This window comes from Myodes glareolus, chromosome 27 (assembly GCF_982192425.1).
Source record: "Myodes glareolus chromosome 27, mMyoGla1.1, whole genome shotgun sequence".
NCBI lineage: Eukaryota > Metazoa > Chordata > Mammalia > Rodentia > Cricetidae > Myodes > Myodes glareolus.
The window spans coordinates 35,374,423-35,387,107 of record NC_142052.1 but is presented as its reverse complement, the minus strand read 5'-3'; the positions used below and the strand labels follow the sequence as shown (position 1 = coordinate 35,387,107).

At 45.7% G+C, this 12,685-nt stretch overlaps 1 protein-coding gene across 2 annotated transcripts in view; it reads left to right on the top strand.

Moving 5' to 3' along the window:
• Nucleotides 1-12,685, top strand: part of Stat4 (signal transducer and activator of transcription 4) — a 113,664-nt gene that overhangs the window by 10,051 nt on the left and 90,928 nt on the right. The window contains exon 3 of one of the 2 annotated variants that reach the window (XM_087902451.1): nt 28-186. The exons of the other annotated variant lie outside the window; for it this stretch is intronic. The gene's annotated coding sequence lies outside the window, so the exon portion shown is untranslated. The remainder of the gene's footprint in view (nt 1-27; nt 187-12,685) is intronic. 2 annotated transcript variants of the gene reach the window in all.

Sequence of the window (12,685 nt, the reverse complement as noted above, 5' to 3'; positions counted from 1 at the left end):
CTTTCCTCCTCCGCGCTCCCTGTACAGGACTCCAGTATATTGCCTTTAGCCATGCAGCAAGTTGGTAGGATCCAGTTCGCCACTCTAACACCTGTAATACTGTAAGGACCAAACACTGCGTGATCACAAGGGAGGAACAACCGAGGAAAAATACCCATCTGGTTCAGCTGTGGAAGGAACTTAGAGGTAAATAAAAACGAAACCGTCTCCACGGTCACACCAGAGAATCGTTGTCCGTGGGAAAACAGCGCCCCCTGGTGCGTAGCCAGAGTTCTCGTCTTCTCAGCGCGCCTAGGGAGAGGGACTTTTTACAATTTGGCCAACATCAAGGACGTAGACAGGGATGTGGCAAAGCCGGGCTTTTCTCTTGCATCTTCTTCTTTCCCTGTGTGTGAGACCACGCCCCATCGATGATCTTACATGAAACCCAGACTTCGTAGTCCCGACAAGATCAGTGAAGGACATAATCTATGCCAGCGGGCCATGGACGCTCTAACTCCATGCCCTCTGATACTTTCGGGAAAATAAGACATGCTATTGAGGTCTCTTAGTTTCTGGGAGTGAATGGATTATTTTCACGCACTGTGGAGCTACCTTTTGGAAAGATCCAATTTGGCTTCTCTTAGTTTCAGACTACATAGCTATTATTGACCATTTCTACACACAGGAGACGGCCACTTAAAAGAAATTCCACACTAGCTCAGAATTGAGTGTAACAAAGGATTATTTATTAGGGGTAGACACACAGATCGCAATCCTCTGTTGGAACAGGGAACAACAACCGAATCCCGCAGCTGGAAAAGAGGCAGGCTTTACATCTGCATATATGGTGTAAGAGGCCACGCCCAAGTGGGCCCGTAACTTAAAGGCTACTGGCGGTAGGAATTCCTACAGCACTGTTCTCTGCTTTCTAATGGTGGATTTGCCACAATTTGGATGTTAGTTCCTCTGGGTAACTCCTGTGTGTAGCAATAAATTCCCAGTTGTGATGTTCATCTCATGTCTCTTGGGGGAACCGTCTGGTACAGCCCTTGCTCTCTGCGTGACAAAGATGGAAGCCTGGGAGATCTGTAAGAGTTGCCACCATCATGCAAGTCTCATTCTTCACGAAGAGACCAAGCTCATTAGAGCAGAGGGTTTCAATTCCCTTCTTCCCAAACGCTTAAGGTTCCGTCGTTTTTCTGAAAAGGGCAGTGTTTGGCTTAGTTCTCTTGTCTTCCTTCCCATATTCGCACCCCTTGGAAGATGCCCAGTAGGTACCAGAGATGTGTGCAAGCGATCATGGCTGCGTCAGCAGGGCAAGAGAAATTAGCATCTGCAACAGACGTGTGGTATTTGACTAGCGTTGTGTAGGCCTGCACGGTATCAGTATGGCGTGGGTTACATACGTGTTTCAATTTACCTTAACAAAATATAATCCAGGCAGCTTTCCTTAGGTGCCCGGACTACAGCTGCCTGTGGGGAGGTGCTCCACGGGCCCCACCTTTGACTGTCCCGCCAGGCGTTTCAGTTTCCTGATCTCACTGAATGATCAGGTCACTGGGGGCTAGTGCCGAACCTCGAGAGGGAGTCTACCAAAAAACCCAGAAGCCCTTTCGGCTCCATCCTGCTTCATCGTCTTTGTTCCCTGCACCAGCAAGACTAAAGTTCCCGTGTGACCTCCTCACCTTCTCTTCCACGAAGGCCCAGTACAGAAATGTTCATGGTCCGTGTGCCTCTCGCCATGGCAATAGCCCCGAAGAATCCAGCCAATTAAAGAAGCAATCACTTGGGACTGCTTCTGGAGTCTCTTTCAGGACCTCATATGTCGTATGAGGAAGCTTACCAACAGAAAAACCTTTTTATCCAACTAGATGTAGGGCCCCAGTAGTAGGGCTCCTGTCTCCAGAACTGGAATAGTTTACAAATCGGTCCCATTGGCCCCTCTGCAAGTCGTTCTTGCTCAAGGGACGTATTGAATACCTTCCCTCAGAACCCCAGCACCAGCTAAATGTGTTCACGTGCTCCCATAACACCCTGGCTTCAGTTCATTTCCTCACTGTGCTGATCAATTCCCATTTGAACGATTTTATTTGAGGCAAAGTCTTAAGTAGCCCAAGTTGGCCCCCAAAGCGCTATGTAGCTGCGGATACTCTTGAACTTTTGATCTCGCTGCCCCCGCCCCCTCGCAAGAGCTGTGATTTCAAGCATGTACCAACCACTACACCATATCTGGCTAAGGATGCCAGTTTCAGGCCTGCATCAGAGCCATCCTTAGGAAGGCTGAACCTAGTGCTCCCCCCCACCCACCCAAATAGAGTGCTGCTTACAAACTGCAAGCCGGGTCCTGTCTGTACCCAGGAGCTCCCGAACACAAATCCTCTGTTTTTCTCTTTGCTGACAGTAAATATCTCCTGCATTTTCTCATTGCAAATCCTTTCAGCAATTATTCTGAGCTGCTGGGCATTTATTCTTGTTTGTTGTTTGCTTTCAACATAATGTTTTTATTGATTCGTTGAGATTTTCACATCATACACCCTGATCACACTCATTTCCCAGTCCTTCCATGTCCGCCCCCGCTTGTGACCTCTCCAACACACGCACACACTCACACACTCATGCACACTCTCACACACACTCACACACATTCACACATGTGCACACTCATTCACACACATACTCACACACATCCACATACACGCACACACGCAACACATACATACACACACACTCATACACACACTTGCACACACACACATGCATGCACACACACACACACACACACATCCAGTTTGTGTATCTATATACTCACTGGAGCTTGGCCAAACTCGCAGAGGCCTGCTCCTTACATGAAACTGAGTCCTTCCCCTCCTTCATCCCTCCCGGAAGCCGTCAGCTGTAGAGAGAGTTACTCGTGGCATCCTTAACACACGTTTTAAGAGCTCTCGTTGATGGCTTCCTGTTCAGGCTGCCCCTTTGGGGGGAAGGGCAGGGACGAATTAGGGGTCGTCACAGAAGCCTTCCTTGCCCCCTTTTTAACAAGTGTGTGTTTGCAGTCATTGATATAACTGCAAAAGTGGTTCCCTGCTCTTGGTTGCTGTTTATTGAGACAGGATCTCTATGTAGTTCTGTCTGTTTTACAGATCACTATGTAGACCAGGCTGGCCTTGGACTCAGAACTCTGCCTGTCTCTGTTCACAAGTGCTTTCCAAGTACTAGGATCAAAGGTGTGTGCTGCCATGTCTTGAACATCTATTTATTTTAGTGTGTTACTATAAGGTTTTTTTCTTTGTCTCCTTTTCATCCCCCCTGCTGCTCTTGTTTAATTTGAGACGGGGTTTTCTTTGTGTAGCTTTGGCTGTTCTGGAACTCTCTCCATAGACCAAGCTGTCCTCAAACTGAGAGATCCGCCTGCCTCTGCCTCCTGAGTGCTAGGGTTTAAGGTGTGCACCACCAGTTTTCCCTTTTTAAGATGTGGGTTCTGGGGATTAAACTCAGGCCAGCAAGCTTGGCTGGAAGGGTCTTTACCTGCTGAACTATCTCACCAGTTCCTTATGGGTATTTAAAAAGAAATAATATAATTTTAAGTCTGTAATACCTTAGGTAAGTGGACAAATCATTTGAGAGACATATTCTACCAAAATTCACTTGAAAGAGAGAAAACAGCTCGCTTCAATAATGACAGCCAAGTAGGGTTTAGTTCAGAAATGCACAGATAGTTTTAGCATTTAGCATTAAACCAGTTTAATTCATTATAGAAACAAACAAAGAAAAAAAATGCTTGTTCTAGGTATTTCTGTTGCTGTGATAAAACCATGACCAAGGCGACGTATAAAAGAAAGCACTTATTACGGCTTACCGTTTCAGAGGGGTGGAGTCCGTGACGGTTGACAGGAGGAACAGCCAAAAACTCACATCTCCATCCACAGCCACGAGGTAGCAAGAAAGACAGTAGGAATCACAGTCCTCTGAAACCTCAAGACCCTGTGACACATCTCCTCCTCCAAGGGTTCACCCCCTAGTCCTCCCAAACAGTTTCACCAGCTAGAGGCCAAGCATTCAAATATAGGGGGCCATTCTCTCTTTTTAAAAAAAACTTTTAATTCTTATTTATGTGCATTTATTCATTTATTTATTTTTATTATGTGTATTTACCTGCATGCATATCTGTATGAGGGCATTGGGAACCCTAAAACTGGAGTTACAGTTATAAGCTGCCCTGTGGATGCTGGGAATTGAATGTAGATCCTCTGGAAGAGCAGCCAGTGCTCTGAACTGTTGAGCCATCTCTCCAGCCCCCATGGGACCTTTCTCATGCAAACCACCACAATCATGTCAATAGATGCAAAACTTCCCTGCCTAACAATAATAAATAATAACATATTTATTAATGAAAAAATCCTCAAAAATATTTGTAGAATTAACTTTGCTGTTCCAGTGAAGTATCTATCAAAACCTACAGTAAACATGGTAGTTACTAGTCAAAGATAGGGTACTTTCCCCCAAAATGGGGGAACAGTGCAAGGTATATCCTTCTACCAAACCTATCAACATTATTTGAGAAATCCTACCTACTGCAATTTGGCAAGAAAAATTAATAACAAAAATTAGAAAGGAGTAAATAAAATACTCTTTATTAATAGAAAAGACAATTGCGCATGCAGACATTTCCAACAAATTAAAAAGGAAACTCCTGGAATGTGAGACTCTAACCATATCCCAGAATGTAATCTCAATGCACAAAAGCTAACTGCAGCAAACTAGAATTTAGAATTTTCATGCGTCATTTTCACTCAGAACAAGAAAAGAAATTTGTCATACGTCTATATAAGTATGTGCAGGATTCTACACTTATGAAAGAAAGCCTAAATATATTCAAGACATACCATGTACATATATGCATACATGTGTGTGCCTATGTGTGGGTGCATGTGCACATTTGTGCTTATGGGCTTGAGGGTCAGGGGGCATTGCTTGGGTACAGCCCATCTTTTATTTGACACAGCGTCTGTCATTGCCCTGGTCTTTGCTACACTGATCAGATGCGCTGGCCAACAAACCTCCCAGGATCCCCTGACTCTACCTCCCATCTCCCAAAGCACACTTTTTAAAATCTTCTCTTTCATTTTCTTCAATTCTAGCATGGCAGAAACTGTGATCACTGGGGAGGAATTTACAATGGAGACACAGCTCGATGGGGATCCTTAGTCATCGATCATTTATTGATCATTCAGCTCTCTCACTAGAAACTTTCTCACGGTCCTATCTTTTATTGATGTCTCAGGTCATGTATGACTTTTCTCTTTGCTCTATTGTTCCTTTGCAAAATTTTCAGTAAAGTCCTGTAATGGCCCTTTCTTTCTGCCACTGCCTCAAGCTAGTTAATCAAGGTATTTGTGTGTGTGTTTGTGTGTGTACATGATGCTTGTGTATTCTGTCTGTGTCACTGGAGACTCACAGATGTCACCTGATACGTATGTGGCCCATGCATATGGAGATCAGAGGACAATCTCATGTGGTGGTCTTTCCTCCTTTACCTTGTTTGAGGCAGGGTCTTTTTGCTGTCCTCTGACGTGTACACCAGACTAGCTGGCCTGCATGCTTCCATAAATTCCCTTGCCTACACCTTTCTCTCTCCACAAGACCCCTGGGATTCCAGATGTGTATCCAAATGTCCAGCATTTTATGTGTGTTCTGGGGATCCTGTCTCAGGTTGCGATGTTTGCCCAGCAGATGCTCTAACCAGTGAGCCATCTTCTCAATGCCCTAGGTATATTCTTAAATAAAGTTTGCTAAAACATTTCAGAGGATAAAACAACTTTGATCCAGTTTGAAATATTAAGTAATGATCCTATGACTTTGTACGGCTATCTGTAAACATAAAAAAGTGAGAAAATCTTATAATTTTTTTTATGACAATCGCAGTCTTGTGAGAATGAAGGACCTGGATAAGACAGGTCACTAGAAAAGCTTCCTCAAAGAGGACCAGCTGTGGTAATGCAGCTCCCCACCAGCCCTCCCCTCTGACTATTGGACAGTTAATGAACACTATAAAGACTTTTTCTCTCTCCCACCAGCCAGCTCCCAAATAACAACACAGAGACTTACTGTTAATTATGAAAGCTTGTTCTTTAGTTCGAGTCACCTCAACTAGCTCTTATAACTTAAATGAATCAATTTATATTCATCTATATTCTGTCACGTGGTGTTACCTCTCTTCTATCTTGCATCTCCTGTCTCTTCTCCTTGTCCTGCTGGCCTCTTATTGATGTAATCCAAGCGCCTGGATTCCTCTTCCTTTTCCTCTCTCGCCCTGCACATCGTATATTCTCTCTCCTGCCTAACTCTTGGCCATTCAGCTCTTCATTAAACCTCTCAGAAGGCACCTTAGGCAGAGGCTCATCTTCACAGTGTACACAAATACTTCACAACGGAACACCTGCTAGTTTCCAGCACAGGTGGGCACGGAGACAGGAAAATCACGTTCAGCCTTGATGCTCTAAATATCCAACTCGGGAAGGAGTCAACTCATAAAGACACGCATGACATATAAAGGGACCAGGGAGAGCTTACCTGGCCAGACAAACTGCTTTTGGAAAAGAACCTACAATTCAAGTATCATGCCCACAGCATGACCATCCTCATGTGAGCAATACAGAAGACGCTAGGGAGCCAGACACCTTGCCAAATAGTTTGAATTTTTTTTTTGACAATATGTCTGCAATCGTGATGTGTTAAGAAATTTTAAATCCAGGCATGTGTCTAAGGATGCTGATGGGTTGTGTCCTGTTTTTGTTTCTTGAGGTTTTTTGTTGGTTTGTTTGTTTTTTGTTCTGTTTTCGTCAACTTGATACAAGCTAGTATTATCTGGGAGAAGGGAACCGCAATTTAGAAAACACCCGCAACAGACTGGCCTGTAGGAAAACCTGAGACACAATTTCTTGATTAATGATTGATGTGAGGAGGCCCCACCCACTGTGGGTGGTGCCCTGCCTGGGCAGATGGTCCTGAGCTGTAGAAGAAAGAGAGCAGGCTGAGAAAGTCACGGAAAGCCAGGAAGCTGCATTCCTCCACGGTTTCTTCTTCAGTTCCTGCCTCCAGGTTGTCTTGAGTCCCTGCTCCGAGTTTCTTTCGTGACGGGCTGTGATGTGGAGTGTGACCTGTTGCTTTTAGTCATGGTCTTTCATCGCTGTACTAGAAACCCTGACTTAAACGGGTAATCCTGTCTCTAACTGACTGTTGTGAATGTTTTGAGCACTGACCACAGTAGCGTAGTGTTACGAGGATTAAGTAAACCATGCAAGAGAAGATCTTAGCACCCTGTCTGACGAAGTTCCATGTATGAAATCCAGAGTATGATTTGTATATTGCAATGCTTGAACCTGCCAGTAGAGGGCGCACAGTCATTAGGAAAGAGATGAGAACCCTTCTATCAGCGTTCTCAACCTGTGGGTTGCAACCCCGTTGGAAAAGGAGTCGAACAACCCTTTCATAGGTATCAACTAAGACGGTTGTAAAACACAGATATTTACATTATGATTCATAATGTAGAAAATTATAGTAACAAAGTTGCAATGAAAAATAACTTTATGATTGGGGGTCACCACAACATGAGGAACTGTATTAAAGGCTCGTCTCATTAGGAAGGTTGAGAACCATTGTCTTAGATATTAAGCCCCTCTCTTTTTTCTAGGCAGGGTTTCTCTGTGTTGCCTTGGTTGTCCTGGAACTCTCTCTGTAGACCAGGCTGACCTCGAACTCTCTCTGCCTCCGCATTGCTGGGATTAAAGGTGTGCGCCACCACCGCCCGGCTGCTATTAAGCCCTTTTCGGAAGACTTTGTCCCCGTTCTGATGAAGCCAGAGTGACCTGAAGCAGATGATCTGGGAAGCCCCACATCAGACTGTCTGGTCCCAGTGATGGTCACAGTACCATTCACCTGGTCCTGGCACGTGCTGCTAGGGAATGGGATATGGTTTTAAGCATGTGCATATTCTGTTTGTCCATCATCCTTATCCAACTCAGGAAACATAACAGAGGAAACTTGGAGAAGGGAGATAAGGAATACCACAAGATGAAAACCAATAACTGCTTATATTATTTATACAAGAAAGAAGAGATGGAGTTGACTTAATTCTCTTTCTGGCAATAACAGTGATAACCCCTACCCACCTCCTTCCTATCTATCTATCTACCTATCATCTATCTATCTATCTATCTATCTATCTATCTATCTATCTATCTATCACCTATCTATCTATCTATCTATCTATCACCTATCTATCTATCTATCATCTATCAATCACCTATCTGTCATCTATCTATCATCTATCTATTATTTATCTATCAATCATCTATCTATCTATCACCTATCTATCATCTATCCATCTATCTATCATCTATCTATCTATTATCTATCTATCTATCTATCTATCTATCTATCTATCTATCTATCTATCTATCTATCTATCTGTCTATCTCTATCTCTCTCCTCCAAAGAAAGTAGTGTCCTTGGTAGGATAGAAAAGCCCAGTCAGTTACTGGCTGTGGGTCCATCCTGCTCCTAGCTTGCAAGCGGCCTGCCACCCTGGGCCTCTCCTTTGGCCTCTCCTTGCCTTCTATATAAGGGAGAAGAGAAAGGTGGAGGATGGACTTTTGACCTCCTCAGGTCCCCATAACTTGACAAATTATTCGGTTACCAACAGTTATTACGGACTGGCTATTTCTCTTACCTAATTACCCACATTAGCTCTCTAATCTTCCCAAGCATTTTATATAGAATCTATACTGCCATATCCACAGAAAGTGGTTTGGCGCCACCAGAAATAGGCACAGGGCTCAGGCGAGCGGCACCACCAGAAACAGGCACAGGGCTCAGGCGAGCGGCACCACCAGAAAGAGGCACAGCAGAAGCAGAATCTGCCTTGCTAAAGACCTACAATTGAGAATTTCCCTCTTGGGAAAGGACAGTAGAGAATCCAGCGTCAATTTTATAATCCAGCATGGGGAAGTATCTTTTAGAGAGGAAGGGGAGTCTGTGAGGGCTTTTGAGTTTGAGATTCTTCACAGGGAATCCGTTTTTGAACTTAGTTTGCGTGTTCACTTGGACATTTTTTATTTTGTGGTTCTGATGTGGAGCAGGGCCAATGGAGGGGCTTATTATTTAGACTTTTTTTTTGAAAACTGGGGTTAGCGCCCTTTCTGCGATGCTTCCATAAGATGGAGAGGCAAGTGGGTGAAGACAGATGCTTCAGTCAAGAAAGAAGTATGCTTTCAGCAGTGAGTCCTCCGGGAACGCCCCTTGGGAAAAGTGACCGCACTGGACAGGGGAACATAGCAGGCACTCTCTGTCACCTGCGGATTTCCACATGTGGCCCCGGGGGTATTGAGAGACTTTGAAATATTAAACTATTTTTTATAAGAATCTTTTTCTTTTCAGTAGGTTGATACTACCAAAAAAGAAAAAAACCCAACACACACACACACACACACACACACACACACACACACAGTCACTGGGCAAAATAGTTGATGCTTTGATGTGCAACCAAGGAGGCAGTGCCAAATGATACCATGATGATTGGAGCCGCCTTCTTGCGCTATGAGAAAGCTTAAATGCTGTTTGGCTAAAGAATATTATTGACTAAGTGCTGCGGAAGTACCTTCCGCTGCTTCAGCCAATAGTCGCTGAAGCGCGAGCCCACAGTGCTCCGTCAGCCTATAGCCGCTGAAATACCAGCCCACTGGGGCGTGGTATATTTCTCTTTAAAAGAAGAGCCGCAAGCTCGGCTCGGCCTCTTGGTTCCAGCGCTTGGTTCCTGCTCCAGCGACCAGGCTCCTTTCCTGATGGTTTGTGTATATGTAAGTTTTACCCCCCAAAATAAATATCCCCTATTTAAAACCTAACTGGTGTGGGATTGATTCGCCATTAACTAAGAGGTTAAAAGTTTTGCTAAACCTCAGACCTTCAAGATAAACAATTTTTTATCAATATGTTCGGTGAATTAGGGCATTATGTATGAAGGCATAAAATGGGACTCTTGAGGAAAAGCACTTGTCTGGCTGTCTGACTCCCCAATGTGAGCCTGTCACTACTGAAGAGCTGGTGAAGCCAAATCCCAAATGGGGAACCTGATTCCTCACCACCAGCTCCACAGCTTCCCAGCATGGGAGAGGCCCTTGGTGACATTTCCAGGTGTGGGTTTCTACCACTCTGGAGGAACTGCCCCAGCATTCAGGGTGTCTGCCTAATCCGACGGACAGATGACCAGCCACTGCCAAACTGTATGCGGATAAGAATTCCACCAACACACAGGATCCAGAGGCCTGCGCTGAACCAGTGGCAGAGTTCTTGTCCAGAATGGCCAAGGTCCTGCGTTTGAGCCTCAACCCTGAGGAGAAAGCCACACAAATTGAAATACGAGTCAGGCCAAGGGGGTTTTCGGCTGGGACAGTAGACACAGAGGCTTTTGATAAGGTTTCGGGTTATACAATGTAGTTGGTTCCTGAGAAACTACCGCTTACCAGCTGAGACTGTGGATTCTAAGAATCTCAAAGCACAACTTGGTTATCCAAAAGGACATCGCAATACCTCAGCCTTTTCAATGACGTAGTTATATCGGTCTGGATTTTCCTCAACTAGCTCAACCGACATCCTATTTTACAACTGCAAGAAAAGATATGAACATCTAACTGTCCTTCTCAGGGCAGACATTAAAGGATGCAAATCTCAACGGGAGAGGCGGCATAGAGTGGAATCCCTGCTTGGGAGACAGGCTGGAGGATTAGGAAGTGGGTCCTATTACCTAGGGATTTGAGGCCAGCCTTGGTTACTCGAGACCCCGCCTCCAAAGAAACCCCGAAGCCACGCCTCTCCCTGTGCTTTGAGGTTGGAAGACATTCTTGCTCTTCATAAACACATTCATTTGAACATAGAGTGGGGATGCTATTGGCAGCTCGAGGCGGTTACTTCAGATTTGAGTTTTGATAGGATGAATAGTGATTGCAAACTGTAGTGCACAAGCAATGGGGACGCGCAGCAATTTCCGAAAAGTTTTAATAAGGGGTCTCAAGAACAACCCGGGGAGTCATAAGGAGACAGAGAAGACGCCCCCATTTTGTACAGCAGCACTCAACAGTTAAAATGTAACAATAAGGACAGGAAAACCAAAGTGACCCACACTCTAAATAGGGAAGGGAGTAAAAGGCCCATGTAAGTGGTCTCTACCCTTGCTGTCCAGGAGGGTAGCCACTACTTACCAGGGGCTTTTAGACCCTGAAAGAAATGCGGTCCCAACCGAGGACTCTAAGAGACTCAGGGTATTCAACACGAAGGAGCACCGAGGATCTTATGTAGGAATTGAAGTTTTTACGTTGATTATATGCAGAAATGCTGATTTTTTGTGACTATTAGGTGATTAGTGCTATTGAAGCTAGTCTAACCTGTTCCTCCTGTTTAAATGTGGCTGGGCCTGGGGTAATGGCTCAGCGGGTAAAGCCCTTATTTGCAGGCGTGGGGACTTGTGTTTGGATCTCCAGAACCCACGTGAAGCTGGATGGGACGATGCAGGGGAGTCCCAGGCAGCTTTCAGGCTACCTGGGCTGGCTGGCTCAGTGGCAACAGGAGATCCAAAAACAAACTGAGAAAGCTAGGACTAACGCTTGCCATTGTTCTCTGGACTTTCTCTGGAGATCCGCGGCCTGCCAGCAGCGCTCACACACGGCAGCGCTCACACATGTCCTGTACACACCAATATCCACGGACACATCCTGAGAGAGAGGGGAGCGGGCAGGAAGCGAGGGAGAGAGAATAAGAGCATGAGGGGGACCCGAAAAATCCCAGGAGTGCATCCCTTAGCTCTCAGACAGTGGGGGTTTGGAAAGAAGAAGAATAGAAATTCAAAGTAGGAAAAAGTACCAAGGGCTTGGGGCATTGTTGAAGTCCCCACAAAGGCTAGGATTTCAGTGCAGGGCCTGAGAGGAGACGCAGTGAGGGGAGCGTGGGCAGTGAGTGATGACAGACGCCTGGGAGGGAGAAGAGTCTCCTGGGCCGGCTGGAGCCAAAGCAATCTGAACCTGGGTGTCAGCAATAAGGCCTTATGGGTAATCAAGCGGCGACTGGCTCAGAGAAGATCGGCTGCAGTTCCCTAGCAGTTCAGGGAGTGCTTGAAGTCGGACTTTTTTCATGTGGGAACGGAGCAACACAGCTTCTAGAAACTTCCGCGTGGCGAAGCAGTCACAACCAGGCCTCCCAGAGCGGTGACTGTACAAAGCTGACCACAGTGTTGATTGACACATTGAGGGGAGGGGGCGACATCCATGACACTTTGGCACCTGGGAGAGAAGGCTCTGGGTAGTGCACTTGGGTGATGGTCTTTGCGGGGGGTGGGATGTGGGGGAGGTGACACACGCTTTTTGCCTCCATATTCTAACCTGGACACGTGTATGTCCAGACAGAAAGTGCGATTCAGAAGCAATTGAAATCTGTGATTTTAGAACAGGCCCGTGTCACAAAGAGGGAAGCACACACCACAGGTTCGAGGACAAGGTTACTAAGAGTGGGAGGAAGCTGCCCAGAGAGGGCAGACCCTGCCCAAACCTCTGAAGGAGCAGACCTGCGGGAGGTTGGTGTGTTGGTTCTGGTTGCCCAGCCCGCCAGAAAAAGTGCGGTTTTGTCTGAGGAAAACAGGGATCCCAGGCCTTTAGCT